The sequence below is a fragment of the Oncorhynchus tshawytscha genome, linkage group LG06 (genome assembly GCF_018296145.1).
Source record: "Oncorhynchus tshawytscha isolate Ot180627B linkage group LG06, Otsh_v2.0, whole genome shotgun sequence".
NCBI classification, from domain to species: Eukaryota; Metazoa; Chordata; class Actinopteri; order Salmoniformes; family Salmonidae; genus Oncorhynchus; species Oncorhynchus tshawytscha.
In genome coordinates this window covers 79804738-79810672 of record NC_056434.1, presented here as the reverse complement: position 1 = coordinate 79810672, position 5935 = coordinate 79804738, and the positions used below count along the sequence as shown (strand labels likewise).

Sequence of the window (5935 nt, the reverse complement as noted above, 5' to 3'; positions counted from 1 at the left end):
TGAAGGGAACACTTAAACAACACAATGTAACTCCAAGTCAATCACACTTCTGTGAAATCAAACTGTCCACTTAGGAAGCAACACTGATTGACAATACATTTCACATGCTGTTGTGCAAATGGAATAGACAACAGGTGGATATTATAGGCAATTAGCAAGACACCCCCAATAAAGGAGTGTTTCTGCAGGTGGTGACCACAGACCACTTCTCAGTTCCTATGCTTCCTGGCTGATGTTTTGGTCACTTTTGAATGCTGGTGGTGCTTTCACTCTAGTGGTAGCATGAGTCGGAGTCTACAACCCACACAAGTGGCTCAGGTAGTGCAGCTCATCCAGGATGGTACATCAATGCGAGCTGTGGCAAGAAGGTTTACTGTGTCTGTCAGCGTAGTGTCCAGAGCATGGAGGCGCTACCAGGAGACAGACCAGTACATCAGGATACATGGAGGAGGCCGTAGGAGGGCAACAACCCAGCAGCAGGACCGCTACCTCCACCTTTGTGCAAGGAGGATCAGGAGGAGCACTGCTAGAGCCCTGCAAAATGACCTCCAGCAGGCCACAAATGTGCATGTGTCTGCTCAAACGGTCAGAAACAGACTCCATGAGGGTGGTATGAGGGCCCGACGTCCACAGGTGGGGTTGTGCTTACAGCCCAACACCGTGCAGGATGTTTTTAATTTGCCAGAGAACACCAAGATTGGCAAATTCGCCCACTGGCACCCTGTGCTCTTCACAGATGTAAGCAGGTTCACACTGAGCACATGTGACCGACGTGACAGTCTGGAGACGCCGTGGAGAACGTTCTGCTGCCTGCAACATCCTCCAGCATGACCGGTTTGGCGGTGGGTCAGTCATGGTGTGGGGTGGCATTTCTTTGGGGGCCGCACAGCCCTCCATGTGCTCGCCAGAGGTAGCCTGACTGCCATTAGGTACCGAGATGAGATCCTCAGACCCCTTGTGAGACCATATGCTGGTGCGGTTGGCCCTGGGTTCCTCCTAATGCAAGACAATGCTAGACCTCATGTGGCTGGAGTGTGTCAGAAGTTCCTGCAAGAGGAAGGCATTGATGCTATGGACTGGCCGCCCGTTCCCCAGACCTGAATCCAATTGAGCACATCTGGGACATCATGTCTCACTCCATCCACCAACGCCACGTTGCACCACAGACTGTCCAGGAGTTGGCGGATGCTTTAGTCCAGGTCTGGGAGGAGATCCCTCAGGAGACCATCCGCCACCTCATCAGGAGCATGCCCAGGCGTTGTAGGGTGGTCATACAGGCACGTGGAGGCCACACACACTACTGAGCCTAATTTTGACTTGTTTTAAGGACATGACATCAAAGTTGGATCAGCCTGTAGTGTGGTTTTCCACTTTAAGTTTGAGTGTGACTCCAAATCCTGACCTCCATGGGTTGATAAATTCGATTTCCATTGATACATTTTGTGTGATTTTGTTGTCAGCACATTCAACTATGTAGAGGAAAAAAGTATTTAATAAGAATATTTCATTCATTCAGATCTAGGATGGGTTATTTTAGTGTTCCCTTTATTTTTTTGAGCAGTGTATATAGTACATTTTATTATTGCAGTACAGTAGTTATTATAAATAGTAGCTGTCTATACTAAGATCTTAATACACGTTTGATCATGATTAGTTACAGGCATAGGACATTAAACTAGATCAATGAGATCATGATGTAAGAAATAAGAGACAAGGGGAAAGGTGGTGGAACACAACTAACAACAGAAATGTGATGATAATCAGAACAAACACAGCAGACTGCCTTCAGTATTTTATTACACTAAAGGATAGAGTTGTCTTCCTGGGATGGGTTAAGAGGTATGACAGAATCATATTGGAGGCAGATAGATGTTGTGACACAGGAGAGGGGAGTGTTCTGTCCTTCCAGTAAAAGGAAGGTCTTCCCAGTCAGTCACTACTGTGCTGCTGCTGCCCTCTGTGACTGAATGTTTCACTTCCTCTCCAGCAATCTCCATTGTGACGTTTCCACTAGATACAGATCAAGGATCAGCTTCCCTCCTCCTATCCTAACCTTAACCTTTGGTGGGGATTTAAAAAAATCTGACCCAAGATCCTTATCTAGGGGCAACGTCACCCTAAACCCAGGCACAGTCCACACTGTAATGTTATGGATACACACTGATAACAATAGTTCAGCTGGTCACAATGTGATTATAACATTTTACATGCAGTAAAATAAAAAGACTAAGAAAGATTTGTGTGGTTAAAGAGTGATGTTTAGTACACATAGTAATGTGGTGTTGTCTGTATCTTTGTTGAGAGATCAGCATCATCTGGTACAACAGACAGAGGAGACACCAACACTGACCTGTGTGGTCACCTGTAGAGCTAGTGAGCTGTAGACCACATTATCATCTGGTTCTGCTGACTACAGAGTAGGAACAGGTAGAGAGGTGAACAGGGACAGTTCTGTCATGATGGAGATACACTATAAAACACACTTCTCTGTGAAATTAAAAGTGTAGACAGTTATAATTGTGATATGTAACATAAAGGTGATATATTAGGCCTACAGCTATAATGGTGATGTAACCATGACTATATTAACACTGAGGAAACAATCACCTACTGTTGTTTCTGATAACATAATACTAGCTGTGGAGAATCAGTAGAACAGCTTTACCTTGGTCTGTCCTTTTAGTTGGGTCTTGTGCTGGAGGCTGACAGTGCTGTATGTGACATCATCATCAGCTTCAGGAAATGGATCCTGCTGATAGACACACATATTAAAAATGTATTGTTTTATTGTTATAGTGTACATTTACCTATTGCTTGTTCCAAGACAGAACATTAGACTGGAAATACAATTGTTTTCTAAAACAGATGCACATTTGCTAAGGCAGTGACACTTCATGAGTAACAGCAATAATGTTGTCTACGAGCCGAGATGCTTGTAGCCATATGTTGACCTTCTCTTCTGTCCTGAACTGATCAGGCATCACAGTGCTGTACATCACGTCGGCCGACCGCCCGGGGTTATTAAACCCTAGTTATTTGGGTATTTCAGGCCAAAGGCCAATATAAGTTAAAAACTCAGCAACTATCTGGGTGGCTTAACGAGTGAACTCGCAGAGGGTGACCATATCACAGAATGGTCCTCCTGTGGTCCCAAAAGCTATGCTTTTAGGACTCAAAAGAATCACGTGGTGTTGAAAGCCAAAGGCGTGACTCAAAACTATGAAAATGCCCAGCGTGTAAACTTGGAATCAATCACACGCTTGGTCGAGGGGTTCCTAAATGACAGGAATAGTTACTTGGAGATTTTGGAGCTCCTACAAAAAGATTGTTAGGGATAAAAAGGGCTTCCATCTGAGGAAGGCACCACTTACTAAAAGATTCAGGGTTGTCTATGACAAGAGACTGCTTTTGCCTGACCACATTGTCCCTTTGGCTACTGACTTATGCTACAAGCTACAGGGTGTCTTAAAGCTTAAGATATAATGACTGCTGTAGAAGTTTTTGACCCCCGGTTGCAACTACCATTTTCGGCCTTAATCGCAGGGCCTTGAATAGTGGTAAAACTTGTTTTGTAAAAAGTATTTTAGAGAATTCTGAACATGTGTTATCTCAAAAGCCTGATAATGTTGTGTGGTGTTATTCTTGTTATCAACCTCTGTATGATGAATTGTTGAAGACAATAAAAATCAAGTTTGTTGAAGGAATACCTGATTCCCTGTCTGATGATGAACTTTTACCTCCTCATAAAAACAATCTGCTGGTTTTGGACGATATGCTATTTGCAGGTAGCGAACATCCCGAAATTGTCCGAGCGTTTACCCAATATACTCATCATAGAAACCTGTCCGTGCTTTACTTGGTGCAGAATGTGTTTCACCAAGGTAAAAATAGCCGCACCATCAGTTTGAACGCCAATTTACATGGTTTTGTTAAAAAATCCTAGAGACAAACTACAAATTAACACTCTAGCTCAGCAGATGTACCCGGGAAGGAAATCCTACTTTATGGAGAGCTATGAGGACGCAACCAAAGCGCCATTTTCTTATTTAATCGTGGATTTAAAAGCAGATACTCCAGAACACCTGAGGCTACGACCCGGTCTGTTCCCGTGGGAGTGGCCGGCTGCGTACATTCCTAAAAAGTAACCTCTATGTCTCTGCGTTTAAAAAGAAACTTGCCCCTCTTGAGAAGCCTAGATGGGGCTACATCTAATGAACGGAAGGCCATCTTGGGTCACTGTTCTTCAGATCTCATATTATCCCTATGTGAGATTGCTTTGAATATTCTCAAAGGGCGCATTCCACTCACCCTGACCCAATTGAAAAAATTAAAGAGACAAAAGACCGCAATCAAGCTCTTTGCCAATAAAAGGGTCAGTCTTCAAAAGAAACGACATAGCATACAACAGTCTGGCGGTTTTATTCTACCTTTACTAAGTATAGCCGTGCCCTTCATCATCAGCCTTATTGCAGCCCGACGTGGTGGTTGAACACATAGGGTGATGGCCAATAAAATGTATCTGGTGCCACAACAAGAGTTGGATAGACTTAAAAAACAAGTGCAGGGTCCCGAAAATATCAAAACAGCGGAAAATGATTTGGATACGGCCATGAAGGATATTTTGAATCGAAAACGATTGAACCCTTATGATAAGGTCCAAAAATACACAAACCTCTTGCAAAGGTATTTGTCCTTGGTGAAACAAGGGGAGAGAGAGACAGGCCATTTAACTATTTCCCTACAGGACCTTTTAAAAGATGATGAGCCTAGCGAGAGCCACGCCCCTGTAATGCCTGTACCTGCGAGCTTACCGTCTGAAGATCAAATGCCTGTTGAAGATAAAGTTATGCATGACTTGTTAACCCATGTTCCGGCACGTAACAGGAAAAATGTTAGCTACATTATGAACAAGATAAAAGACTCAAATGGGGCAGCTACTTGGAACGACAAAGAAGAGTTTATCCTTCAGGGTTCGGTTGTCAAGGGTTCACATATACTTGACTTGCTTAAAAGTACCACATCTGCCCACAAGGTTGCTGATGACAGAAGACCTCCAGGGTGGCTTCAGTTTCTTAAGGCCCTGGCCATCCTCAACATTCCCCTCTCGGGTGTACCCAACTATAAGATTTGTCAATAGCTTCACTCTTTAAAACACAAACCTTCAACGAGATACAGCACCCCTAAAGATGCCCCAAAACCCTCACATCCTTATGAAATGAATGGCGATAACCCATTTACCCCCTGAACGCCTCCGGACCTTTCCCTAATCCCGATCTCTCTGGGTGGTTAGACTTTTGAATGACTTTTGAATGACTATGATGACTATGAAATGACTATGAAATTCAATACATTTATTTGAAAAAATAAGCAATTTAACATTTGTGGCATTCTTGAAACATTTTGCGTGAGCATACGCCTTGATTACACGTTCTTAAAGGATACACATTTGAACACTTTTGATATTTTCTAACAAAACAAGCTACAACGTTATCATTACTTCTTAAATCATCCTTATAAAGAGACATAACATCTTCAAAAGAAACTCCCGGGCTCTTTGGCATAGGTAGAATACACAGTGTTGACCGCATGTAATGGAAAGGTTATCTTGCACCTGTTTAATGCTGTAGTATATCTTTGAGCAGTTTTTGGTCAGAAATTCTTTAATAGATTTGGGGAAATGTGAAAAACCGGGGAAAGCCATAGGAATCAAAAAAGTTGAGATTTTTCTTCCTCCTTCCTCTTCTAATGTCACAGCTAGCCAATGTTCACCCGGCATGTGTTTAGGATGGGTATTGACAATAAACATGGCAGGCCGCACCATCCATTTCTCCATAGGTAATTCATCACAAGCCAACACTCCGCAAAATTGTTTTCCAATCAGTCGGCTCATGAGCCCTTCCAACTCTTGGGTATTCATGTCTTTGCTCAACGATCC

General features: G+C 43.3%; 1 long non-coding RNA gene across 1 annotated transcript; it reads right to left on the bottom strand.

Moving 5' to 3' along the window:
* Positions 1 to 1868: 1868 nt before the first annotated feature.
* Positions 1869 to 2755, bottom strand: LOC121846728. The gene is made up of 3 exons (XR_006083671.1): positions 2666 to 2755; positions 2351 to 2410; positions 1869 to 1957 (listed from the first exon to the last, which is right to left on the bottom strand). It is a non-coding gene; the product is annotated as an uncharacterized LOC121846728 (long non-coding RNA).
* Between the last annotated feature and the right edge of the window lie 3180 nt (positions 2756 to 5935).